This window comes from Tamandua tetradactyla, chromosome 12, assembly GCF_023851605.1.
Source record: "Tamandua tetradactyla isolate mTamTet1 chromosome 12, mTamTet1.pri, whole genome shotgun sequence".
Taxonomy (NCBI): domain Eukaryota; kingdom Metazoa; phylum Chordata; class Mammalia; order Pilosa; family Myrmecophagidae; genus Tamandua; species Tamandua tetradactyla.
Window position 1 is genome coordinate 23,229,329 of NC_135338.1, and position 26,922 is coordinate 23,256,250.

Consider the following 26,922-nt stretch of genomic DNA (forward strand, 5'->3'; position numbering starts at 1 on the left):
CCCTACCCCTTGACCCCTTGTCTATGGACCCCTGCCTGTTTTCAGCTGTGCTACATTAACTAGATCCAGGAATTCACCCTGGAGCCCTTTTCTGAGCACAGGTGTCCAAGACAGAGAAAGTTGCCACTATTCTAAACATTTTTGTTTTGTATTATGGGGGTGCAGGTGGTAAGCCTCCATTTCTCACTCATGACGTTTGTTAAGGTCTTGGGAGACTGAATTTCTTATTTTATCCAACATTTATTGACTGCTGACTGTGGGTCAGGCACTTTGCTAAGCATGTACCGTGTAAGCTGATTCGGTCTATTCTCTCAGCAGCCATATGAGGCTGGTACTGTTATTATCCCCATTTTATAAATGAAGAAGCTAAGGCCTGGGAGATTCAATAACTCCCCATGGTAATCTAGCTCACAGCTAATAAACCTCAGAGCTAGGAGTCACACAAGGGAGGCTGATCCAGACTCCTACTCTTCCCAGGGTGCCTCAGGTCTATTTCTTATGCCCTAAAGCATATGGTCTGGGGCACAAATGCAAGTTATTTTCCATGAGAGGAGTAAAAGCCATGACCTGATGAGCATATCAAGTCATGTACATTGGAGAAGAATCAAGTCAGATTTGGAGCAGGGGACTGAGTCAGGAGCTAGGTGACCAGGCATAGGTGGGACAAACAGAGTGCAAGGCAGGTGGGGCAGAATGGTGTGGGAGGTAGGCTGAGAGGAAGGCAGAAGGCCAGGAGCTCTCTGCCACTGGGTATTGGCCACCTGGTCAAGGAGAGGTCACTTAACTTGTAGGTTCTGGTGAGTCCTGGGATGGGGAAGGCTGAGGTGTCAGTCAGGTATCAGCAGCTCCCCTTTGTAGTGAAACAGGCTGCTTCTTACTGCTCCTTTTCCTGCAACCCTGTGCTTTGATTCAGAGAGAAGCAGGAGAAGGTCCCTGGGTATGTAATGGGTAGTGTCTCTAGCAAGGGAGGGAGGAAGCCTGGTGGGTGTGGGTTGTGACCTCCCTAACAAGCTTTTCCTCTCCAACTTTGTCTTTCTAGAGCTTACTCCCAGCTGCAGTGCCCTACAGTGTCAACACTAACTCAGGAGAAGCAGCCCTTGCCAAACCTGCTTTCCTCTACCACATCCCCACTGCATTTATTTTCAGATTTTATGTGCTTTAAAATAGCCTTGCTGATAGGTGCCAAAACCCAGCAGACCTGAAAAATGCTTACCAGGATGAGAAAAAATGAAGGACATTAGCTTCCCCAACTTGAGTCAGTGCAACCCCCTGCCTTCTCTCATTCCCTCCCTCTACTCTCCTAAAACACATCTCTAGGCACAGAGACCCCCAAACACTTCCCACTGATAGATGTACCAGGCTTTCCCCATTAGCACAAATTCCTATAAAATTGTCATAAAAAGTGGGGAGAGGAAGGATGGGTCCTAAGAGCTGCAAAATAGCTTGGCAAGAAAGAAAATTCCACGTCTATCATGTAGAAATGATCAAGGACACATGAGTTGGATTCACACTAAGGTAGATTCACACTGCATTTGGGAGGCAAGGGGAAGGTGAGAATCAGGAGGCAGATGACAGTCACTGACCTATTTTCCGGCTTCGATGCTCACCTCCGCTTCCCTTTTGATTCCTCAGAAACTTCAGGTGCCTGGGAGGGACTGTCCCAGGCCTGGGAGGTCTAATTGCACGTGGTGCCACAGACTGGTCTGGATGGGCTGCTTCAACTATCCATTTAATCAACAAGCAGTAGAGGCTTCTTATGTGCCAGATATTATGCTATGCCTAGGGACACAGAAATATATAAAATATATAAAATAAAGCATGTTCTTTGCCTTCAAGGAGGGTCAAGAAAACACAGGGTGCTGCAGGTACATGCAATAGGGACACTAGTACCTTTGGCAGTTAGGGAAAACTCTCTGCACAGAGAGTCTGAGACTGAGAGAATGAACAGGAGCCAGCAATCAAGCGACAGGGATGCAGAGCAGGAAAGGCTGTTCCATGAAGAGGAAGGGGCATATGCAAAGGCCCAGAGGTGAGAAAGAGCAGGCTGTGTCCATGTGACTGCAAGTAGTTTAGAGTGACTGGGGTGAAGAATATGAGGGGGATCGTGAGCATATACAGGCTGGAAAAGTAAAGGGGGCCCAGCTGCTGGGGGGCCAGGTAAGCAGCTTCGAAAGAGTTAGGACTTCATGAGGGCAAACTTTGTTTTGTTTGCTGCTGTTTCCCTAGTGCTAGACCAGTGACTATGGCATACAGTAGTTGCTCAGTGAGTATTTGTTGTTGAATAAATGGTGCGCAGTGAAAGATTTTAAACAGGGAAAAGATCTGATATGATCTGCCTTTTTGAATCACTACAGGGTTGCAAAGCAAAGAACAGATTAATGACATTGGAGGTGGGAACACAGGGAAATGACAGAGGCCCTGACCACATTTGGTCATGAGGAAATGGAGGGAAGAGAAGTGAAGATGAAGGTCATCCAGGTGTGATTTCCTCTGCAAGCCCTGGAGAGATGCAGGCCTCAGCCCTGAGAGCATCCTGTATCCATCAGCTTGGTGTTTGGGCTCCAGGCTTGGCAGGTCTGACAGTCTCCCCAAACACTTGCTGACATGGTTCATGTGCCATTTGATACCTCCTTTAGCTTAGAGTCCCCTTGAAGAGAGAAATGTTGGGAAATGCTGCAGTAAAAATGAACTTTAATTCACTTAAAAATATATGGTGTGGAGCACTAGAGAGCCCTGTGAGAGTTGGGGGTAGGGATGGGATGGTGAGCCAATTTCTCAAAGGTTTATCTGGGTGAAATAATTAAGTGATATCACAGCATTTTGTTCCTTCAATCTTTAAAATGTTGAACAACTAGGAACAAAAATTGATCCCCTATTCATTCACCAAGCTCCGTGTGTTGCTTTCCATTTAGTTCAGTAACAGTCTTGTGAGGTGGGACTCAGATTTGTGAAGTGACTTTGGAGCTGTCAGGGTTGGAGCCAGAACATGGAACCAACATTGCTCTGAATAGCAAGACCTTCCCTTTATCCTCTGTCTCCTCCATCACAACCCATGGTATCTAGTGCCATGAAGAGCACACTGATGGGCCAAGGTGGGCCACAGTTCCAGGAGGGAAGCAAAGATCCCCACGCAATAGTGTACATCCAGATAAGGGCCAGGATATACAGAGAAAATATGGGAGGAATTCAAATGATTTATAGGCTCCGTTGTCAGAGAGAATGTTGAAAGAAAAGGTTGTATTAGGTTGTAGAAAGAATATAGAATTTGGTATCAGTAGATCAGGATTCAAATTCTGGTTTTGTCACTTGCAGACTCTGAGTCAGTTGCCTAACTTCTTTCATGCTTAATTCCCTCATCTGCAAAATAGAGATAATGCTACGCCATCCCTTGCAAGGGAAAGGATATGAAATTATGCAAAGCACATAGCATGGTGCCTGACACACAGAGACTGCTCAGAATAAGGTCTCCAGTATTACTTGAGCTGGATCCTGCAGGACAGGTGTACATCAGCAGTGGGAGATGGGGTTGGGGGGTGACATTCCAGGAGGACAGAATAGAATGAGCAAAAACTGTAGTTGTAGGAAAGCATGAGGAGTGGTTAGTCATGTGGCTCGATTGAAATGCAGGAATATGTGTGCGAGAGATGGAGGTTACAGTGGCAATTTAGAGAGTAAAGAGGAACTTCAATGCCTTTGCTTCTCTCCATCCCTGCTGCTACTTCCTCAGTTCAGCCTCTGCTCCCTCCCCTGATGATGGGGGTCACACCTATCGCCCCACCTCCAGCCTTGCTGTCTTACAATCCGTTCTGCATGTTGCAGTTGGGACTTGCATACAATTTGGACTTTTCTTGGCAGCCACTGAGGAGCCATTGAGGGGTTTGAGCAGGGAATGACTCCTTTGACACCATGCCTCAGTTATGTTGTCCAGAAGGCAAAGCTATATAGTCAGGGTCACGGTGAAACTTAAGCAGTATATTCATCTTGGGTATTTTAGGTTGTCTAGCCAGGCCACTAGGGACTCTCCACTGCCAACAAAGTACAGTCCAAACTTTATAAAGTACAGTCCAAACTTTACAAAGTATAGTCCAAACTCATTCACGTGTTCTTTGACACTCGTCATGATGGGCCCTGCTGCACCTCACCCCTATCTCCCATCCGTCCACTTCACACTCACCCAATCCTCAGTCATTGCATGTACACCAGGCTTCTCTTCTTTCCTTCACATGACCCCAAATGGCAGATGAGAGAGACCAAGACCCCGGGATCTGGGTCTGTAGCAGAAGTCAGGTCACCTCAGGCACAATATTTCTTTGAGGGTTCATGCTTCGTCTTAAAAATTCATACCAATTTTGCCTTCCATTGCATATCATTCATGTTTATTTTGGTTTTAAAAATGCCTTCAATTCTTTCTTGGTTATGTAACTTATTTTACTCAAGTATTTAAGCAAAGTTAACCTCTCTGGAAGACGCACTATGTTTATTCAGTGGCTTTAAGTGTCCCCTGGACCGTTGCAGTGAGTTCCCAGGCATGCAGCTGCCCAGTTTGGGAAGTGCTGCCCTACACTTCAGTCATGTGCTTCTTTGCTCAAGTTATCTTTCCTACTTGGGATGCCATCCACTTCTTGAACTGGAGAACTTCTACTTATACTTCAAGAGCCAACTCAAATGTAACCTGTTAATTAAAAATTAACCAATTTATTAATTCACTAGGTATTTATTAAGCACCCACTGTGTGCCAATGCAGTAAATAGATACTGGAATGAGGGAACAGAGTTCATGGGAGGCTCTTCCTCGTGGCCTGCCCTCCTCCACTCCTTCCAGAAGAATTACCTTAGTCTTCATTGGTATTTCTATGGTACTCTGTAATAATACCTCCATTGTGGAGCTTATCCTAGCATAGTTAGAACTTATTTGTAACATGTCTGTTTGCTCTACCAGATCTATAAGGACAAAAGCTGAAGCAGGATCTTACTCATCATTGTGTCTTAGAGCCCCTCAAGTGTCTGCACACAGTAGGTGCTCCTTTGCACAGGGAGGGGGAAGCCACTGAAGACTTGGTGTGCAAGATGAATTGTGACAATGATAACATTAACTTGGATCACCATTACTCCCTGCAGCAGAATTGCAGGTGGCTTAAGTAATCTGTTCTCCTCCTCCTGCTTTCACTCACTTCAAACTGAAGCTGTTCACATGAAGGAGCAGGGCTTTCTCCTTCCCTCTAATCCTAATTAAATGTGGCTTTGTGGCCAAATACATACCAAGAGCCAGAAGTTGGGAGGAAGGGTTATCTTTAAAATAAAGAGCAACGTCTGATTGAGATGCTGTTTCCATCCCAGGGGAAGCCTGGGCTCTCCTGCCAGTTCTACCAGTCTCTACCCCGGGATCTACTCTCAGCCTCTGGACCAGCACTGCCTGGAGGTTCTTTGTGCCACCCTCATGCCCCTTCGGCAGTGGCCCAGGAATCCTGCCTGGAGGAAGCAGAGGTATCTGCTGCAACCCCCCAGATTCAGTTAGGGAAACTCCTTAGCTCTGATTGCAGTTTTCTCTTTGCTCACAGGAGTTTCCCATGTCTGGGATGTCAGGTGTTGGGAAATGATGCTCTTGGCTTCCCACACGGAGGAGCTCTGCTGCCAGCAGTTGTAGATAAAGCCCTTTTGATTCTGCCACACTTTCAAGGTCTGGGTGACCTTGACAGCATTTTATTGACTCAAATTCTCCAAACATGGATTTCCGAAGGCTGTGAAGTGGAGTAATTTTTCTAAGTGTGAGACTCCTGCTCCTGTCTTTATTTATAAAGTCTAAGCTCTAGTTTCTGATGGTTCCAAGCCTGGGGAGTGGGGGTGGCAGTCTTTTCTTCACCTTCTGTTTGCCTGTCTGTGCAGCTGCAGGAGTCTAAAACATCCCCTTCCTTCAAGCGGGCTACTGAGACTCAGAGCACAAAACAAGTTGTTTTAATCAGAGCAGTTAAACTACAGGAATCTTTGCCCAGAAAGGAGAAAATAAATCAATGTTAGCTCAAGGAGTAAAAACCAAACTTCTCTGGAAAAAACGAGATGCAATTTTTAAATTATCTATCAAAGCTTTAGTAAACATGGAGGTAACTAAAACCCTCGAGGCTCTTAATTGGGTACCTGATTGTATCCCCAGTACGTTAAGTACCAAATTCATGGGAACATGACTGAGCACTAATACTAACCAAGCTGGTTAACCTTAGTGCTCAGTCTTCCCCTTGATACCTCTGGTTCCCATCCATTCCTAGCCACTTGCCCCCATCCTCATCTCCATCCTTTCCTGACAGTGTTACTGCCCCGTATAAATGGGAAAGGTGGAGAAAATGGAAGAAACAATGAAGTGCTCATTTCAAGACATAGAGAATTTCTTTGTTTGACCATTAAAACAGGCTCTTGGCCAACCTCCCTGGCTCTCACTTTGTCCCTCTTAACTTCATCCTCTACCCTGATGCTGTTCCAGTAATCTGTCTAAAATGCAATCTGGAACCTATCTGATCTTTGAGACTCTACCCGCAGCACCAGTACCCCCGTACAGCTTCCAGGATTGAACCCTGCCTCTCCCTTGTCATCCAGGCCACCGCCATGCAGTGCGGTGTCACCCGTGCCGCCTCCCCAGAACAAGGTTTCCAGCACGAGGCCCATCTCAAAGCTTCCCTCTGATCGGGCCTTTAAAGCCTAGAAGTAAATAAAGAAGGGAAAAGAGAAAAATCTCCCAGGAAAGGATATGCAATAGGAGCTTATGGAGGGAAAGAGGAATGTTCTGTTTTCTTATTGGAGAAATGTCAGCAGAAGCAAGAGAATTAGGGATGCTGATGAAATGAGCCTTTTTTTTTCATTTGCTTAAAAGAAGTAAATAGTATCCAGATTGATAAGCAAGATTACTAGCAAACCCCGAAGCCTCCTCATGGTCACTTCCTTTACAAGAGGGTTAATATTGGCTTTTTATTTATTACAGAAGTTATGGTTTACAGAAAAATCATGCATCACAAACAAGGTTCCCGCATACCACTCTATTATTAACACCTTGCATTGGTGTGGTACATTTGTGACAATTGATGAAAGCACATATTTATAGTTGTACAGTTATAGAACATGGTTTAACTTAGGGTTCACAGTGTTGTACAGTTCCATGGATTTTTAAAAAGCTTTTCATTCTCATAACATATACAACCTAAAGTTTCTCCTTTTAACCTTTCAAAAATATAATTCAGTGCTGTTATGTTCATAACATTGTGCTACCATCACCATTATCTATTCCTAAACTTTTTCATCATCTCAAAGAGGCCTGTACATTTTAAACCTTAACTCATATTGACTTTTAATGCAATTTTATTGAGGTATATTCGCATACCATATAATCATCCAAAATACCCAATCAATGGCTCACAGTATCATCATATGATTGTACGTTCATGACTATAATCAATATTAGAACATTTTCATTACTCCAGAAAATAGAAAAAGGACACCCCAAACATCCCATACTTCCTATCCCTCCTAATATTTATTTATTTATTTTTGTCTTTGTTTTCTTGCCCCTCTGCCCATACACTGGATAAAGGGAGAGTCAGTCACAAGGTTTTCACCATCATATGGTCACACAGGGTTTTAGTTTGTTAAAGCTGCCAGAATGCAATATACCAGAAATGGAACTGTTTTTAAAAAGGGAATTTATTAAGTTGCAAGTTTACTGTACTGAGGAAAATGTCTAAATTAAGAGAGTAGTAAGAGATTACCTTCACTCAAGAAAGGTTGATGCCGTCAGGAACACCTCTGTCACCTGGGAAGGCAGGTGATTAGTGTTTGCTGGGGTCACTGGCTTCTGAACACCTCTCTCAGATGGGCAGGGACATAGCTCCTCTTTTGCAGGAATAAGTTTCTTCAGAGCAAACCCCAAGATTGAGGCCTTGGCTTATTATATTGGGAATCCCCAATGATTACGAGAATATCAGGGAATCCCTCAGGTGGGGAAGTTTAATATGTCCACATTTTCCCCAGTATCTCAAAGGGATTTTGCAAATACTTTTTTATTTTCTCCCCTTATTTTCTCCCCAAATTACTCTGGAATATTTCAGGGTAATATATTAACATAGACAAAATAACAAGATATCATTCCCTATTCAATGTTCCATGTAATTATGCTATTTGAATAAACTGAACATCCAGGTTAAATTAGATAGCATGCTGCTATAGAAAATGTAAATTCTGCACCAAATACACAACTCTTCCTTTGGTCTCACATAGAAGTTGAAGTTTTAAAATACAGTCAGTATCATTCTTTACCTTGTATTCTGATTTACCATAGTCCTAACCACATCAGCTTCATTCATAGCTCTAATTGAAGTCTGATCTCTTTTTTGGCTTCTTTAAGAGATGCTATATGTAGTAATGCTTCTTTCAGAATGCAGAATTCTAACTCTGTGTCTTAGTTGTCCTACAGGTACACAAAGTTTCAGGGAAGTACATGATCATACACAAAGAGCTCAGCTTCTCAGAATTTGGAAATAACAGTTAGAACTCAGGAGTAAATGTGACTGCTATAAGAGCTTACAATCTGAAAACCTTTACAATGAGCCTTATTGAAAATTCTGTACTCCTTAATCATCGATTGCCCAATCTCTGCCCACATTCTATCCCCAATAATCTATGCTCTCAAATTCAATCCTCAGAGTTTGCACATTATAGTTAGTCCATATTAATGAGGCCTTACAATATTTGTCTTTTTGTTTCTAGCTTATTTCACTCAACATAATGCCCTCAAGTTTCATTCACTTATTTCCATGCCTCACAACTTCATTTCTTCTTGCAGCCATTCAATCTTCCATTGTTCCATTGTATGTGTACACAGTTCACCCGTGATGTACTCTTAGACCATCTCCAACCATTGCAAATCGTGAATACTGCCACCATAAACACCAGTGTTTAAATGTCCATTCATGTTCCTGCTTTCAGTTCTTCCAACTATATACCTAAAAATAGCATTGTAGGATCATGAGAACCCTATATTTAGCCTCCTGTGGAACCATCACACTGCCCTCCAAAGGGGCTGTACCATTCTACTTCCCTCCTCACAGTGAATAGGTATCTCTCTCCACATTTGCTCCAACACTTTTATCTTACTGTTTATTTTTTAAACAGTTTTATTCACACATAATACAGTCTACCCTAAGTAAACAATCAATAGCTCCTGGTGCAATCACATAGTTATGCATTCACACCACAATCTATATGAGAACATTTCCATTTCTTCTGCAAAGAAAGAAGAGGGAAAAAAAAAGGAAGAAATTAAAAAAAAAAAGGAGAAACAGCAACAAAAATCCTATACCTCTCCTTCATATACTTCTCTTATTGACTTTAAGCTTTGGCATATTATCTTTGTTATAATTAATGGAAGCATATTATAATTTTACTGTTAACTATACATTCTAGTTTGCATTGACTGCATTTTATTCCATATACCATCCGTTTTCAACACTTCACAATTTTGACGTTCATTTGTTCCCCCTCATGTAAAAATGTTCTTTTATTTGTACATTTACTCACTATTATTGTCCATTTTAGGTTTCATTAAGATATATAGTCTCAGTTTTTATCCTCTATCTTTCCTTCTAGAGCCATACATGCCCCTAGTCTTCCTCTTTCACTGTTGACCTATTTTTGGCCTTGGATCTAAAGAGAGTCTCTTGTAGACAGCATACAGATGGGTCCTGTTTTTAACCCATTCTGCCAGTCTATGTCTTTTGATTGGGGAGTCTAATTCATTAACATTTAATGTTATTACTATAAAGACAGTACTTTCTTCTATCACTTTGGCTTTTGGATTTTATGTTAATCTTATATATTTTCTCTCTTTTTACCCTTCATTTCTAACTCTTCTTCAAATCTCTCTCTCCTGTCTTTTCCTATCTGCCTATAGTGCTCCTTTTAGCATTTCTTGTAGAGCAAGTCTACTGTTCACAAACTCTCTCAGTGTCTGTTTGTCTGAAAGTATTTAAAACTCTGCCTCATTTTTAAAGGACAGTTTTGCCAGATATAGAATTCTTGGTTGGCAGTTTTTCTCTTTCAAGAGAAATATTTAAGATATTTCTTAAATATTATCTTAAATATATCTGTGCTGATTTAAATCTGTTGTGTACCCCAGAAAAGGTAAGTTCTTGAATTCTCATTCAATATTGCTGGGTGGGAAGTTTTAGAGTGTGTTCTTGGAGATGTGCTCCACCCAGTTGTGGGTGGTATTTTTGATTAGATGGTTTCCATGGAGATATGTCTCAATCCATTCAAGGTGGGGTTGCTTATAGGAACCCTTTAAGAGGGAACCACTTTGGAAAAAGCTTTAGAGCCCACACAGTTACAGACCTTTGGAAATGAAGGAGAACACCCCCAAGGGAGTTTCATGAAACAAACAGCCAGAAGAAAAAGCTAGCAGATATCTCCATGTGCCCTCCCAGCTGACAGAGAAACCCCAAACTTGATCGGCCTTTCTTGAGTGAAAGTTGGTGCCTTAATTTGGACATTTTTAGAGCCTTAGAACTGTAAGAACTTGCAAGTTAATAAATTCCCCTTTTTAGAAGCTGTTCCGTTTCTGGTATATTGCATTCTGGCAGCTTTTGCAAACTAAAACAATATCATACCACTGCCTTCTCACAGCCATGGGTTTCTGCTGAGAAATCCATACATTGTTTTTTTTCCCCATGGGCAGATACTGGGAATCAAACCCGGGTCTCTGGCATGGCAGGTGAGAACTCTGCCTGCTGAGCCACCATGGCCCACCCCATACATAGTTTTTTGAGCTTCACTTTTCTCTTGCTGCTTTCAGAATTCTCTCTTTGTCTTTGGCATTTACCAATATTATCAGTACCTGTCTTGGAGCAGGTCTATTCAGATCTATTCTGTTTGGGGTATGCTGCCCCTCTGAGATCTGCAATTTTATGTCTTTCATAAGAGTTGGGAAATTTTCAGTGATTATTTCCTCTATTATTCCTTCTGCCCTTTTTCCCTTCTCTTCTCCTTCTAGGGCACTCCTAACTTGTATATTCATGTGCTTCATATTGTCATTCAATTCCTTAAGACCTGCTTATATTTTTCCATTCTTTTCCCTATGTGTTCTTTTGTGCATAGGATTTTAGATGTCCTGGCCTCTAGTTCACTAATCCTTTCTTCTGCCTCTTCAAATCTGCTGTTGTCTATCTCCACTGTGTTTTCATCTCTTCTATTGTGACTTTCATGCCCACAAGTTCTGCTATTTCTTTTTTTTCAAGCTTTTAAGTTCTTCTTTATGATTGCTCAATGTCTTCTTTATATTCTTCATCTCTTTTGTCATATCTTCCTTCAACTTATTGATCTGATTTAGAAGATTTGTTTGAAAATCTTTAATTAGTTATTTCAACTCCTGTATCTTGTTTGAAGTGTAGTTTATTATTTTGACTGGGCCACATCTCTATGCTTCCTAGTATGACTCATGACTTTTTGCTGGTGTCTCAGCATCTGATTTCCCTGATTGGTTTATTCTAGAGGTCATTTCCTCTCTTTTACCTAGGGTTTCCCTGTTGCTTGGTTTAGTTCTCTATCATTCTTTGACATTCAGCTCAACTTACTCTAGACCTTTAGGATAGCTGTTGCCTAACTAATAAGAATTTTTCATTTCTTTTTTTTTTCTGGTTCTTGCCCTGCCTATATGGGACCTTTTTAATAGAAGGTCTCCCCAGATATCATCAACCCCAATCATATTTTCCTAGATAAGATAGACAGGTCTCAGGAAGAGGGTGTAATCAGTATAAGTTTCCTTGAGGATGAGACCCAGCAGGTGTTCAGTCTTTTCTGTGAAGCCTCTTGACTCTGTGCTTTTCCTATCCTGCGCAGCAGGTGGTGCTTGTCAGCCTGCAGCTCGCCACTGGTGTAAAGTGGTGCAATGTCTTTAATTCTTAGCAGACCCTGTCCCTGTCAGGCATGTGGTTGAGACACAGGCTGAAGGAAAGGCTGTTTTCTGGCCACTGGGGTCTGAATTCTCTAAATGAGAGCCTCCACTTGTGCTGGCCCTACACACCCCTTTTCTTGAGGAAGATATGCCCATTAAGTAATTACATCCTTCACCTGACTAGTTACTATGTCTCTCAGACATACTTTAACTCACTCTTGACTGGGCCAGTGCCATTAACTGAAAATGATTGGGGCTTTTGTTGATTGATTTTTAAAAAGTTTTTTAAAAAATCCTTTTCAGAGCTGGTCCCCAGCTTCCCAGATTCACCAATCAAGAGCTGGAGTTGGTACATGGCTCTATGTGCCCCTCTTCTTGGGGAACAGCCCTTTTCCAATATTCTAAGTTCAGCTGACTCCAAAAGCCTGTTTTGTTTTGTTTTAACCAGTCTGCCTCCTCTCTGCTGGGGGAGACCTCAGGGTTTCTTTCATGCTTGCTTTGGGTTTATCTGTGCTCAGGGCTTGTATTTGGCTGTCTGAGTTTGTTAATTAAGTCCATAGTTGGAGCTTTCCCGAGGTCTCCTTGTCTTGCTCCAAATAGAAACTGCTTCTTTTTCCCATGGGGAAGTGTCTCCAAAAGAGTCTGTGCCCAGAATTGGGTGCGGTGCAAGCCTCCACAGTTTGGGGGGCTTACTAAGAATTGTGTGCGGTGATCTCAGCCCTTCCATCTGTTCCAGATTGGTGTGTGATGTGTGTCCAGTCGTGGAAGCCTCCCAAACAGTTGTTCCAGACAGTTCTTGGCTATTTTCTAGCTGCCCTAGAGGACTAACTAAATTCCACATCTCCTTATGCTACCCTCTTGTACTGCCTCTCTCTAACTCGTATTGACGTTTTTGTTTGTTAGTTTTTGTTGTTTTTTGAGGGGTGCATGGTCCAGGAATTGAACCTAGGTCTCTCACATGGAAGGCAAGAATTCTACCACCAAATCATATTGACTTTTAACACCCTCAATTAGTGTTGCCTCTTTCTGAACTTTATATAACTGTAATCCTACAATATTAACTCTTTCGTGGTTGGGCTTCTTTTGCTAAACATTATGTTGATGGTTGAGGTTCGTTAATGTAGTTGTAGTTTGTTCAATCTCATTGCAGTATATTATTCAATTGGGTGAATATGCCATTGTTTACCAAATGTACCGTTGATGGGCATTTGGGTAATTTCCAGTCTGGGGTTATTATGAATTGTGCTATATGAACATTCTAGTTCATGATTTTTGGTGAAAACATGTGTACCCTTCTGTTGGATGTGAACCTAGGAGTAGTATTGCTGAGTCATAAGCTATGCATATGTCAACTTTAGTAAATACTATTAAATAGTTTTGCAATGTGTAGGAATTATACCAGTTCAACGGTGTAGAGTTCTGGTGGTCCTTCATCTCTTTTATTTCTGTCATTCTAATAGGTGTGTGATAGTATCTCATTGTAGTTTTAATTTGCATTCCCTTGGTATTACTTACACTGAGCATCTTTTCCTATGCTTACTGGCTACTTAGATCTTCTGTTTTGTGAAGTGCTTATTCAAGTGCTTTGTTTTTCCATAGTTTGCTTGTCTTTTTCTTATTTATTTGTAGGAGAAGCTTAGCCTTTTTGAGTAATCAGTTCCCCACTTTCTCTATCTGATACTCAATTAAGGTATTTCAATTAGTAAGCCTTCATTAAGTTCTCCTTGAATAATTTTGTTCACTGCAAGGGGATGCAAAGAGGAGTGAAGCACAAGACTCAGTCTTTGCTCCCAAGCCTGAGATCTTGCCTCAGGGAGGTTGGGATCTAGTACATAGGTTCCCATGCCTGCCAGAAGCTGGGTCTGGGCCTTTTCTACTCACTCACCTCACGCTTTTCCTATCCTACACCTGGCCTGCTAGGCCAGGAAGTAGAGTGAATTCCTGAAAGTTCAGTAGTTAACACTTCTGCAGGTTTCCATTTAAAAAAAAGGAGCCTGTGAGAATATCTGCATCAGGCAGAGAGCATCCAACTATTTAAGGCAGAAGACGTATTGTTGACTCGTCCAAATCTATAGATTTCACCAGGGAGCTATACTGCAGAGCTGTCTGGTTGCAGCTCTCCTTCCCTAGAAATGGACAGCAACAGTAAGTAGCAACAAATTGATATTGATGCTGTCTTACTTCACCCCTTCCAGTAATAGCCAGTACTTTGTTGTGGTTTTGAAAATGTGAGCATTCCATATGACACCTACTTTGGAATTCTACTGCCGTGTCTTAACTGATGGCTTCCATTTATATTGGCTCCTGATGTTGCTGCACACAGACCTCTGATAACCACGGAATCTCCTAATAGCTGGGCAGAAAATTCTTTGTGGAATCACTGAGGCCTTGTATTGGGCTTATTTTATGATCTGATCTTGTTCCAAAATATACTGTGCTGCAACCATCAACGAACTGTGGTCAGGAGACCTGGGTTCTGACTAGTACCTGGCCCAGTTGCTGTGTGATTTAGGCAAATCGCTTAATATCTCTAAGCCCTTCTCCCCCTGCTCAGCTGTCAAATGGGAATTCTAATCCCTGCCATGCCTAACGTACCAGGTAGTCCAGAAAAAAAATAGAGTGCTGTGGAAAATCATTTTGAAAAATTTAAAGTGCTATGTAAAGGTTAAGTACAGCTGCACATCAGATTTTGTTCCAACATAGCAATTGTGTCTTCTTTTAATCATCAATCTCCATTTTACTGGGACTATTTAGTGCTCAGACCTGTTAGTGACCCTTGACTTGGAATTCTTTTATGTAAAGGGTACCTCTTTGGTCTAGATAAACTCTTGTACACTGGCATTTCACCACGTGGACTTTTCCTCTGTGACCTTTTACTCCCATTGTTTCTTCCCAGTTCTAGCAGACCTTTTGTCACCTGGACTGCACCTGATTATGCAGCTTCCAAGCCACATCATGGGATTTTAATTTCTTCATTGCTTTGTTAGCATTTCACATGGTTACAGGTCAACACATAAGGCTATTTACTAGGAACTAAGAGAAGCCATGCATATGAATTATGGGAGCCCCGTGGTTTCCCTCTAGATAGAACAGCACACGGCTCCTGACCCCAGTCTCCGGAAGAAGGTCCAATGGGAGAGCAGCCATTCCTGGGCAGGAAATGCCAACACAAACTAGATGCGTTCAAGGTGCTTCTTCCTTTACTGGTCGCCATTTTGTGAAAGAAAATCCTGGAAGATTCAAAATCCACTTCCTAAGTGATAAGGGAGGACAATGGGATTTTCATTCTGTCATTCAAAAGTCACTCATTCATCCTTTTACTCACTCCTTCGTCAATGTTTTAGTTTCCGAGACTGCTCAAGTAAATACAACAAAAGGAGTTGGATTAAACAATGGGAATGCATTAGCTTACAGTTTTGAGGCTAAAAGAAAGTCCCAATTAAGGCAGTTCTTTTTCCTTGAATACTGTGGCATTGTGGGGCTGGCTGCTGGTGAGTCTTGGCTCCTCTGTCACATGGCAAGGCACATAGCAGCATCTCCTGGTCTCTCCCTTCTCTTCTGGGTTTTCCTCGATGTCCAGCCTCTTGCTTCTTGTGGCTTTTTCTCTTCCTGTCTAAATTTCATTTTTTTAAAGAGGACTCCAGTAATAAGGTTAAGACCCATCCTGACTGGCCACATCTTCACTGAAGTAGCCTCATCAAAAGTTCCAAGTTACAATTGGTTCACATCTACAAGAATGGATTAAATTTAAGAGCATGATTTTTGGGATACATATAGCTTCAAACCACCACAAGCAGCGAGTGCCAATTGTACCAAGTACTAGTGAGGGATGACTGCATATATTTGTTTATGCATACGCTTTCGACTTATCTGCTTTATTTTTCTCTTATAAATGTAGTAAGGAGTTGGGGTAAGTGAGGAAAAAAGGTTCCTCACTAGTCATCAGAAATAGAACTTTTGAAACACTCTCTTCTTTTGGGCATCTATGACACTATCTTCTCCTTGTTTTCCTCCTTTGCTGTCTCCTCTTCCTCTGAATGACTCAGAGATCTGCCTTGGGCCTTCTTCTCTTTTCACCAAGAAGCTCTCAGCTATTCTTCTAGCTATAAATACCTTTCACAGGCCACTTACCGCCCCCATCTTCCATTTCTAGCCCTGACCTCTCCTGTGAGCAAACAAACAAATACATCTAACTACTCACTTGATATATCCACTTGGCAGCATCCAAAGCACATCCAGCTTCTGTCAGCAATTGAAATGCCAATCTTCTTCCCAAGGCTGCATCTCTTCCAGTTTTCTTCATCTCAGCAGAGCCACAAATTCGGAAGACATTCTTGACACACCCCTTCCCCATCCTCCACACCTCCAGCACCTCCAGGTGCTCCTCACAGCTGCGCACTTCCCACCATCCCATTTCCACGATACTGCGGTAGACTCCTAACTCAGCCTCCCCTCCCTTCCTGTTGCCCCTGCCCTGATCCACTCTGCAGGAAGCAGCAAATGTGAGGCTTTTAAAAGAGGCTTTTAAAAAAGAGAATTGAATCCTATTCCCTCCCTGTTTGAAACCCTGCAGTGGCTTCCTGCTGCACTTTAAATGAATTGCAAGCTGCTCTCGAGACCCACAAAGCCAGGCCCCATCTGCTCCTGCCCTCTCCTTTCTCACACCTGCTTCTCTCTCACCACTCTCACTTTCAGGTCGCAGTGGGTCTTCAGTGGAGCACTTTCCTCTGCCTGGAATCTTCTCTTTTCACAGGCTTTACCTGCTCATGCATCCTCCTCCTTGAAGCTCAGCCCAATGGTACGTCTTAAGCATGTCTTCCTTTAACTCCCAATTTATTTGTCTCCCTGTTATTCTTTTTATTTCCATTGCCCTTTCTGTTTGTAATCGTATCTTTACTTATATGGGTATTGCTGTGATGTCTGCCTCCCCTGTATAGATCCCATGAAGACAGAGATTATCTTTATTTTTGGCACTTTTGGTGTATCTCCCCACCCCCCGCCTCGCCCCAGTGCCTAGCACACAGCAGGAGCTCAATGAATAAATGTTTGTCTATTAAATAAATGCCTAAACTACACAAAGTCAGCTATTTACAGTTGTGAAACACTCATATTCTAGTTATTCTTTGAGTGCACAAATTATTTTGAAAATAAAAAGCAGTACTATTTCTGATACCTGTCCATGCAAAAACAAACAAACAATACTGCCCCTGCATTTGGGTAAATGCAGCCCCTCCCCTCGGGCCTGTACTTTAGAGGGTCCACTCTGGCCTTCTTCTGGCTGTGCCCCTCCCCATGGGGTAAGGAGTCCTTAGGGCCAACGAGACAGTCCTACCTAGAGATCCCACCCCAGCAAAGGATGACAGATTTACCAAATAAAAGCACATGAGGCAAGCAGGCCATGGTGACTCAGTGGCAGCGTTCTTGTCTGCCATGCTGGAGACCCGGGTTTGATTCCCAGTGCCTGCCCATGTGGGAAAAAAAAACAACAACAAAAACCAAACACATGAGGCACACTTAAATTTGAATTTCAAGAAGTCATGTATCATTTGTTGGTGTAAATATGTCTCATGCAATATTTGGGGCCATATTTCTACTAAAAAATCATTCACTGTTTATTTGGAATTCAGGTTTAACTGAGTGTCCTGGATTTTATCTGACAGTCCCAGTCCTAACTTCTAGACCAGGTATTGGTAAACCATGGCCTGCAAAGCAAATCCAGTTTGCCAGCTGTTTTTGTAAAGAAAGTTTTGCTGGAACACCGCCATGTATTATCTGTGGCTGTTTCAGTGATAGAATGGCAGAGCTGAATGTTTGTGATAGAGGCCACGTGGCCCACAGAGCCTAAAATATTTACTATCTAACTGTTCTAGTTTGCAAGCTGCCGGAAAACAGTATACCAGAAATGGAATGGCTTTTATAAAGGGAATTTAATAAGTTACAAGTAACTTTAGAAGTTACAAATTCTAAGGCAATGAAGACGACCAAATTAAGGCACCAACAAGAGGGTACCTTAATTCAAGGAAGGTCCATGGGTTAGGAACACCTCTGTCAGCTTGCTAGTCACGTGGCTGGCATCTGCTGGTCCCTTGCTTTTGGGCTCTGTTCCTGTGGGGGATCCTCACTTTGCTTCTATGGGGCTGGCTTTCATCTCTTGGCTTCCTTAGCTCTCTCCAGGTTCTGGCTTGCTTAATATCTCATGGCGATGTCTTCTGGGCTCCAAGCATCTCCAAGCATCCATGTCTGTGTTCTCTGAAGCAACGGTTGTCCAAGCATCTGCATCTGCTCTCTCTGTCTGCTCCAAAGCTTCTGTCATTTCTGTCTCTCTACAAAATGTTCCCTCTTTTAAAGGATTCCAGTAAATTAATCAAGACCCACCTGGAATGAGTGGAGGCACATCTCTATCTAATCAAAAGATCACTACCTACAATTGGGCATGCCACAGCTCCCTGGAGATAATCTAATCAAAAGATTCCAACCTAGAGTATTGAGTCAAGATTAAAAGAAATGGTTGCTCTCACAAGAGTGGATCGGGATGTAAACATGGCTTTTCTGAGGTGCATAATACTTTCAAACTGGCACACTAACCTTTACAGAAAAGTCTGCCAACCCCTGCTCTAGACCATCCTGTGAGTACCCACACCCCCTGTATCCTTAAGAATTTCCTGTCCAAACAATTCCCAAACTTTACTTCCAGGACAGGCAGGGCCCCTTCCTCTGGTCTGAGCTCAGCTGTGCTGGTGGCGTATGCTCCCCAAGGCAAGGATTGGAGATGAAGTGTGGAAGCATGTGCTAGGTTGACCACACACAAGACCCCTCGCAGTGCAAGGCGGAGCTGACGGTGGGAGGCTTGATCTCCATTCTGAAGGCACCGCCAGCCTTCTGCTCAGAATACAACTGTCACAGAACTCTAAATTAGCACCCAGCCTTCCATTTCATTCGGAAGATATGTTTGTTAAAATAGGGAACACGTTATTTAATTCATGGATTAGATCGATTTAACTTTTAAATAATTAGACGTGGTATGCACGCATCGCTTTGATTTGAGTCCCTCAAATGGCAGGGCTGTTTGAAACAAAGGCAAAGAAAAGTTTTCCACAGCGCCATCTGGTGGCTGGATCTGCCATTACAATTTCCGACATCCCGAGTTCCCCTTAATACTCCAGTCTTTGAATGATGCCACTCAAGTATGGTGAGGTTCTAAAATGAGAATAAGGCGTTCAAGCGATGTTAAATCATATTCAGCACAGTTTTCCTTGAAAATTAGTAATCTGCGGGTGGCCTGTAATAGTTTTTCATTTGCATAGCGCTAACAGTTCACAAAGCATCTTCACACACTTTGTATCTGAACCTCACGATCACATTACGGGCTCCACGGAAAACGGAGACTCTTGTGGTCAGTGACTTGGCCTAGCCTGTCCAGCAAGTCAAGGGCCCTTCATCATATTAGAGTCATCTTGCTATTAATCAGAGTGGGGCTAACCCTGAAGGGAACAGAGAGGTCACATTTCAGCAAACCAGAGCCCTGCTGCCCCTCGCTCAGTGTCCCCAGTCCAGGAGAAGGGAGGGAGGTTTCTGAAAGAGTGTTGTGATCTGTCAATACTAGAGACTTGTAAAGGTTTCTTATTATCCACAGTAAAGAGCACTTAGCAACAGTCGACCTCTGAAATTTCCATCATTTCTCAAACAAGTCGGAGAGCTCCCTTCTCCGCTTCACAGGCAGCAGCCCTCAGGATGTTGCCCCAAGGCCTTGAGTCAGGAACCGGGGTTAACCTTCACTGGAGTTAACCATCTGCCTCCATTCCAGCAGGACTATGGAGATCTGTGTTGTTTGGAGCTACTTTTAATTCCAAATTCTCAGAGATAGCTGAGAAAACAGCTTCCCCCAACAACCCAGTGGTGATCTAGGGATTGCACAGTCATTGGGGCTGACACACACAGTTGAATTTAAAATTACAGCTGGAAATACATGGAGGGAATTCAGGAAATGAGATAAAGAACTGGAAGCGGCACTTTTGCTAAATGATACTTTTCTTAAAGATCAATAGATACTTCAAAGAAGTGCGCTGAGGGGAAGTTCGTGTGGCTTTGCCTGAAACAGTTGTGTCTCTCGCCATTGGGAGAGCCAAGCTGAACCACCCAAGAGGTGTTTTCCATCTTTTTGATCAAGCATGATGTGATTTGTGGGAAAACAAGTTTACTTTGCCTTTCATCGGGAACTTCTGGGTTTTTCAGTGAGCTGGGGGACCAAGTTATCAGATTCAGGCTGCCCAGTCAGGCTCCAGATTCATTTGATTATTCATGCATGCATTCATTAAATGTTTATCAATCCCCATCCACGCATCAGACACAGTGCTTGGTGCCACATTCATTAGATCTGACCACGCCCATGGCTCATGCTGCCAGGGACGGGGGGGGGGGGCAGGCACGGCTCTCAAGGGAAAATGCCTGAGTGGTCTCTGCAGGACCAGTCCCAGTTGCAAGCCAGACGGGAAGTGAAGGAAGGGGCTGCAGGCTGACCGAGACCAAGCCCATGCTCATAACACCAGGCCATTCCGCTTTTGGAGAAGATGTTTCCTGTTTCCACAGAGGACATCTCAGGAGGGAAATTTACCAAGAGTAGCTCAGTTGCTACATCTCTTCTCTTGAAAAGTATTGTCTGTGGGCTACACAAATGGCAAGGGGAGGGGATATGGAGGCAAAACAGAAACAGTGACTTGTGGAGAAACTGAAGCGATCCCAGGAGAGTCTGGTGTTCTGCCGATCCTGGCCAGCAGGAGGCAGGGCAGGGCTCTACAGGGGGAGTTTGTTAAACTGCACCTTTTGGGCAGGAAGGACCAGAAAGATAAATTTCTGACTGAGACAAGTCCCCTCCCTAGGGAGGTTACATACCTTTTAAATAATATGGTCTTCACAGTGTTTATCCCTTTCTGAAATGTTATCTATTTATGTTTTTAGTTATTATCTTTCACTTCCTCTCAAGGACATAAGTTTTGTGAACTTACACCTTGTCCGTCTTCTCTGCTGAATCCAGCATCCACTTTAGTGCCTGGCACGTACTAAGTTGTAATGAATATTTTTAAAAATAAGTTCATGAGTGTGTCTATCCATGCAGCATTGAGAATTGGTTATCGTGGGAAAGTTGAGTCCAGGGGCCCCAGTTTGTCCAGGACTGAGGAGTTTCTGGGACATGAGACGTTCTTTTTTTTTTTTTCCCTTTTGCTTTAAACAACAGAAATTTGTTGTCTCATAGTTCTGGAGACTAGAAGCTGAAATCAAGGTGTTGGCAGGGCCATGCTTACTCTGAAGTTTGCAGAGAAGAAACTGTTCCATGCCTCCCTCCTGGATTTTGGCAGTAGCCAGCAATCCCTGGTATTTCTTGGCTAGTGGAATAACTCAACTGTTGCCTTTGTTGTCACATGGCCATCTTCCCTGCCTGTGCCTGTCTCTTCCCATGGTGTTCTCCGCTGTGAGACTTTCAGTTTTAATACTAAGAAAGTTCCAGACAAACCAGGATGCGTTGGCTACACTGTTACTTGTACTACCAGGTTTAGTCCTCACTCCCTTGGTGCTTTAATTTTCTTTCTTTCTTCCCTGATCCCTCAGTCTCCTCTTCCCCTTCTCTTATTTTCAGAGCCTTCACCTTCTGGTTCATGGGAATCCTTAGTCCCTCCAAATAACACCATCTGGGATGGGGGCAGGTGAATGAAATGCACCAGCTGGGTGCTTGGTTATGGCTGAAGATCTTGCCCCTAATTTATTTCGGAAGCTGTCAAAACCCCTTCCAGCTCTGATGAGGTAAGAGAAGGTTAATTCGTTGTCCTCTTTCCTATTACGTGGGGTGGGGCAGAGGTCTGAGAACAGTAACTCTAAGTGTTTGTGTGGTGCTTAACTCTAAACCATCATTCACACTGCCAGGGTTCTGGAAAGACAGAGGAAGTAGGGCCAGGCAAATGGGGGCCCCCCAGAGGATGCTCGCGTTCTGCCAGGCATAACATACCAGCCAATGGTGCCCATTTGCTGACTAAGCAAATTAATAAAATGACAGCAGACACTCTGTCTAGAGATAAGCAAGAATTTAGCTGAGATAAGCAAGAATTTAGAAAATTCATTCAAGGTGCAGGGTGCCAAAGTGCATTGCTAGACTCTGCTCCAAATAAATGTCTTATAAGGACCATCACCCTACAACGGATGTAACATATTTTACCTTCCCTGCCCTGTATAACAGGATCTCTTTGGTAAAGCCTTTGAACTTGCCCTTCAAGCAAAGGGGAATAATAAATCTCCCCCCCCCCTTACATGTTAGAAATAAGATGAAGGGCTGTGTTACGAAGATGTCAGGGAAGATACAACAATGCGACTGACTTCAACCGCGTCTGGGTTGAAGGTGGCACTTCTACAGATGAATTTGCTTTGTCAATGGGATTCAGCTGGGGTGGAGTGGAGGGGGAGTTTTGAAAGCCATTTTGGGTCTTTAAACAAAATGCCCCAAAGTTCTAAAAGCAGCTAAGCACCACACGCCCCTTTCTTGTCTTTTAAGGGTCCCCTTCCTGTCGATTTCTGACTTAACTCAGTGAAGTTATGTTTCCATATATCATGATGTGGCTACAAACCCTGGTTGGAGTCACTGCCCTTCCAATCACTTATATAAATATGTATTAGAAGATCCAGTCCCAGCTCTCAATATAACGCCTTCCAAATGAAAGTCATCATGTTTGGATGGTCAGGTTTCTGTGGGTGGAAACAGTGTGTTGAAATAGAATGGTAACTTTTCTCTAAAAATAGACGCATAGTAATGTTTATGGAAAGTTGTATGAAAAGAGAGACCATGTAGGGGACATTGGCTGTTTGGGTCTGTCATCCTGGGTCTCTCCCCTGCTCCATAAGATTCTGGAAATATCGTGTGTCAGTCACGTTCCTCTCCTCAAACAGAGTGTCCCCGGGGGCGAACACCTGAACCAAGCGGAGCCAATTAGAATCCAAGTAGGAATGCTGGTGGGAAAGAATTTCTCTTTTTGCGGGGCGGGGGACTGCTGGCGCTCCCTGCAAGTATATTGCTGCCAGTTAGAGGGAGCCTGAATGAAAATGAAGCCAAACAGAAGCAAATGGAACTAAGACATAGAGACTGAGTCCTGACGACACTGTCTGAATCCCTGGATCCAGCCATGCCTAAATTCCTTTAGACTCACTGATGTGAGGTAATAAATGCCATTTATTTGCTTGAATTGCATTTTTTCAGTGGATTTCTGTCAGTGCAGTTAAAGGAATCTTGGCTAACACAGATGAGACAGGTTGTTGGCAAATGTTTTTATGTTCCATAAATGAAGGTCCTGCCACACATAGCTGCAAAAGGAACTGCCTTGTTCAGAGTTGAACCAGCCCTCTACTCCTCTGCTTCCAGTGATCCAGTTCTCTGAGTATGTGAATACCCATGCCCAATGTGAGACTGGCAATTAATAACACACTTTGGAATATGAGTCAAGACCAAAAACAGAAATTAAGGAACTGCATGCAAGATTACAGCCCAATTAGAAGAAGCCTCATTAAGATCCTAGGTAGGGGGTATAGATGTGAGCTGAGGAGCAGGGAGTAAAGGCAGAGAATGTGGCATGTCTCAGAACTATCCAGAAACGCCTTGAAGCACGCAGATTTTCCAAGACATTACTCTGGGTCTTGCTTCCAGGGGATGAAACGGATGATGCGTAGCAAACAATTAATTTTTGTTAAATACCAGCCAGTTAATGAAAAATGTTTTCAAGACTGGGATAATCCCAAGAAGGATGTGCTTATAAATAGAACTGATATTTAGCCAATTAACCATGTCCGCTGCAACATTCTAATTTAATGGGACTGGCTGCTTTATATTAATTAACTACAGATTGTTACCTGTATTTGTTGAGATTTCATACAGGTGACTGCCCAATACCAAGAGAAATGTTCAAACTCGTGTCATGATTCCTCCTATAGCGAGGTGAGGTTACCTAAGAAATGAACAGAGACGCTAAAGACCAATCAAATGGAGTAAAGGAGGTGAGGTTTGGCCATAGAGGGATGAAAGGTGAGGGTCTCTAAGAGCAGTTAGGTCACAGTACAGGTGGGTCATGACTGGCCAAATGGGTTATACCTTGTCTGCCAGGACACCATGGGCTCCTGGGTCTGGTTGGAACAAATGAGATCAGAAATAAGAAAATGGATAATTATTAGGCCATCACCCAGCGAATGAGCCAAGAGTTCATGTGAACCAAGAGTTAATGAATAGTTCCAACTTTCCCTGCAGCTAGGCTGACCAGAACTCTGCGTGAATACAACCAACTTCATCAACTCAAAATGGGATATGGATGAAGGGGTAGGTACACAACCAGGATTCACAACTTAAAAGAAGAGTGATCCTGGGCAAGTCCCTCGTCTTTGTTTTCCTCCAACTACAAAATGGGGACTAATAATGGGTTTTGGAAAGGTATGGATTCAATAATGGCTATGAAATGCTTTGTAAACTCTAAAGCACTGGAAGTTAGGCAGTTCTTAGGGACCAATGGGATTGCTCTGAGCCGCGGCCAGCCTATCTAACTCTCAGCCTCCTGCAGACCTACCAAAAGCTGGTCAGTGCCTTTAAGATGCTGTTCAAGTGAAAACTCTTGCAGCTGGGTCAGCAGCAACTTGGAGAGAGCTATCCAAACTGCTCTAGTCTGAGGTCTCCTGACCTGGCTCCCTCCTCGTGACCAAGTCGGCTTTGCCTTCATGGTGGTTCTGTCCTCCCTGGCTCCAGGCCAGTCCCACTTAGTTTCTCATCTACTCTGCCCAGGCTTTGGGTTTCTGGCTCTCTCCTCAGAATGGCTGACCCACAACCCAACTCAGCTCAGTCTCTTGGATGAGGACCATGCCCATCTCATTATCCCACTGATAAGCCAGGTGATCCTTCAGCCCTGTTTCTGTTTCTGCGAAATCCCACAGTGTGAAATGAACAGACAAGAGCATGTGGGATGCTCAGTTTGAAATCCTCCCTCTTGCTGGAGATGTAGCTTTATGTCCTTATCCTGCTGTGGAGAATAAGCTCTATCTTTTCGTGTAAACCACAAAGCATGCCATGCATGCACTAATGACCCAGAAAAGACACCAGAAGGGAAAACATGGGAGTGGGTGGTGGTGGCTGTGAAGAGGACTGCAACATGACAGGGGCAATGCTGGAGCGGAGTATGGGAAACACCTTAAATTCTGGGGAGCCATATGATCACCTGCACCCCCAAATCTGAGTTACTCCGTAGCCTTGCAGAGAGTTCAGGAGTATAACCCACGTTTCCTGACCCAGATTCTGTAGTCAAGACCATTTGTTCACTTGGATGAATAAAGGCTCAGCAAATAACATCCATCTTCACTCGGTGGTATTCAGAGGAAGGTGCATGTCTGAGCCCCTTGCCCAGGTTCTCATCTACCCAGATCAGGTCACACTGGCTGTTCTCGTCGCCTCCCCAATTCCTGGGTCTCGGCACCCCTGGGGAAATGTGAATTTTCATCAGACAGGAAGGCTTGAGTCATCAACTGTGAAATTGCTCCCTAAACACCTTCGATGCCTAGTCATATGCAGTATTTAATTTACTTTTAATATTACGGATTTTTTTTAATGCCACAAAGCTAAAGCTCTGCTAAAGATGGGTTTATGCTAACGCTTGTTTAAAATGGATTTTCAAAAAATTACCTTGGGTATCTGAGCAGTTTCTCTCCAGACAGCTGCAGGCTCCCTTGTTTGATGCTGAACAGTTTGCTCTAAATGAATGCAACATTACACTCTGCTTTTAGATGATTCTCTAGTTCGTATTCTCTAGTAGATTTTAAGATCCCAAAGAGGAAGGAAACTCACTTTACATGTACACTGCTTGCTGGGCAGTGTGCAAGTATGTTTCAGACAAGTGCTCCATTAAATCCTAATCACAAACCACGGAGGAGTGTTCATTGTCCCCATATTACATTTGACTAACTGAAGTGCAAAAAGATTCAGCTATTCACCCCTGCTTACAGAGGGCAACCCGAATCAACCCAGGTCTGTTTGACTCAAAGGCAGCTTTCTTTCCATTATTTCTTTTGTTTATATCTTGGTGCCTTAAGCACATTGCGCCAGAATGAGTGTTGAGTAAATGAATAAATATCACCAATTCTGCTCAATGCCCCATTACCCTCGCCCCTCCCACCCCCCCATTCACAGAGTCCCGGGTTCTGCTCGGCCACACCCACCCACGGAACAATGGAAACCCGGTTCTTAGCGAGCCTGGGGGAGTGCAGCGGGATCCCAAAGCTCCCTGAATCCTCAAAGAGTCAATGATTTTCCTCTCAATGATTTGGATTTACCATCTCCAGAACTTCTGAGGATTATGAATCCTGTGTAGTGTATTAAGGGAATTCTCTTTTCATTTAATTGAAAAAAGGAAAAACACCCTGTCATGGGTGGCCATGGGGGATGAATGAACTTGACCGTCCCCTGCTTCTGACTCTGAAGGCTTCACGTGGCTTGAATAGCCGTTTATTAGGTTGAGAGGAGCAGAGGATTTCTCTGAATCTTGAAAAAAATATGCCATCACTGGACAGTGGAATTGAATTCCAACCACAGTGAGGGTCAGGACTAAGTCTCTCTCTTTCCTTCCCTGGTCCCGGCTGCGCTCCGTGCCGGGCTTCCTTGCGATGTCTTCCATTAGACCGGAATTGGTAATGCGCGATTTTAATTACTGCCTGTGCTTATACAGCAGTTATACCTCAGTGAGCAACGTATTCACAAGGCACTGATCCTCCACCAAAGAATTTATATTTTAGTCAAAATATAAGGATTAATCAAGGCACCTGAATTCACAAATGTGCAATGGTTTAGACATAGGCAGGACACCGGGCTGGAAGCTGAGGGAAGGATGGTAGGGAACCCTATAGGGCCCGGTGATTACCCTAAAATGGCTGAGAGTATTGCTGGGGGAGAAGACATTCTCAGGTGGTCTCCAAGCTACGGATAGCTGTTCTCCA

The 26,922-nt window shown here is 43.4% G+C and overlaps 2 long non-coding RNA genes across 4 annotated transcripts in view; one reads left to right on the top strand and one right to left on the bottom strand.

Annotated features, from left to right (window-relative positions):
- Window positions 1-1,516: 1,516 nt before the first annotated feature.
- Window positions 1,517-26,097, bottom strand: LOC143651881 (uncharacterized). Its single transcript, XR_013160303.1, has 4 exons — window positions 25,616-26,097; window positions 23,809-23,903; window positions 4,175-4,672; window positions 1,517-1,779 (listed from the first exon to the last, which is right to left on the bottom strand). It is a non-coding gene; the product is annotated as an uncharacterized LOC143651881 (long non-coding RNA).
- Window positions 21,464-26,922, top strand: part of LOC143651882 (uncharacterized) — a 103,580-nt gene continuing 98,121 nt past the window's right edge. For all 3 annotated transcript variants that reach the window (XR_013160305.1, XR_013160306.1, XR_013160304.1), the window contains exon 1: window positions 21,464-21,720. This is a non-coding gene — a long non-coding RNA (uncharacterized LOC143651882). The remainder of the gene's footprint in view (window positions 21,721-26,922) is intronic.